Below are 1401 nucleotides of genomic sequence, written 5' to 3'. Positions count from 1 at the left end.
TACTTGGGCATAAAATTTTTGAAAATGACATGGAAGTAGATCCTGCAAAAGTTCAAGTTATTGAAAAATTACCACCACTGACTACGGTCAGAGACGTAAGAAGTTTTCTAGGACATGCTGGTTTACAGGAGTTATATAAAGAATTTTTTAAAAATAACAAAGCTATTATGCCAACTTTTAGAAAAAGATACAAAATTATACAAAATTTAATACAAAATTTAATTTTAATGAGGAATGCATAATAACATTTGAATTATTGAAAGAAAAATTAATCACTGCACCTATAATAGTACCACCTGATTAAGAAAAATCATGTGAAATAATGTGTGATGCTAGTGATTATGCTATTGAAGCTGTTTTAGGACAAAGACACAACAAAGTTTTAAAGTAATATATTTTGCTAGTAAAACTCTGAATGATGCTCAAATTAACACACTACTACTGAAAGAGAGTTATTAGCTATTGTCTATGCATTTGATAAATTTAGACCTTACTTAATTGGAACTAAATATATAATGCATACAGATCATTCTGCTATTAAATACTTAATGTAAAAGAATGATGCTAAACTAATGTTAATTAGATTGATTCTTCAATTGCAAGAGTTCAATTTTTCTATAGTTGATAGAAAGAGAAATGAAAATCAAATAGCTGATCATTAAAAAAAAATATTAACTAATTTTGCAAATGAAATTTTAGAAAATTTCCCTGATGAACAATTATATAGTATTGATGAAATAGATATACTGTGGTATGCTGATATAGTAAATTATATTGTAAGTGATATTCTACTACCAGATATTAAGAATCAAGAATTAAAGAAATTTATATATGATTCAAAATTCTATTTTTGGGATGACCCATATTTATATAAACAAATAAAGATCTAATTATCGTGCCTTATAAAAAAACTTAACAAATAATTAAAAGATGTCACGATTCTGAATTTGGCGGACATTTTGGAGCAAATAGAACATCATATAAGATTTTGCAACTGGATTTTATTGGCCTACTCTTTTTAGAAATATTAATGAATATATTAAAATATGTGATCGATGTCAGCGAGTAGAAAATATTTCTAGAAGAAATGAAATGCCTCTAACCTACACATTAGAAGTTGAAATTTTTGATGTGTGGGGATTAGATTTTATGGAACCATTTATGCCTTCATTTGAAAACTTATATATATTATTCGTTGTTGATTATATGTCCAAATGGATTGAAGCTATTGTTGTACCTAGATGTGATGCTCGGAGTGTTTCTAAATTCTTAAATAAAAATATTTTTACAAGATATGAAATGCCGAGAGTAAATATTACAGATGGAGAATCCCATTTTAGAAATAAGAGAATCAAGAAATTGATAAAGAAATATGATATTATGTATAGATTCTCTACTGTT

This window comes from Phalaenopsis equestris, unplaced genomic scaffold, assembly GCF_001263595.1.
Source record: "Phalaenopsis equestris unplaced genomic scaffold, ASM126359v1 Scaffold000104, whole genome shotgun sequence".
NCBI lineage: Eukaryota > Viridiplantae > Streptophyta > Magnoliopsida > Asparagales > Orchidaceae > Phalaenopsis > Phalaenopsis equestris.
Note: the sequence above shows the minus strand (reverse complement) of the source record.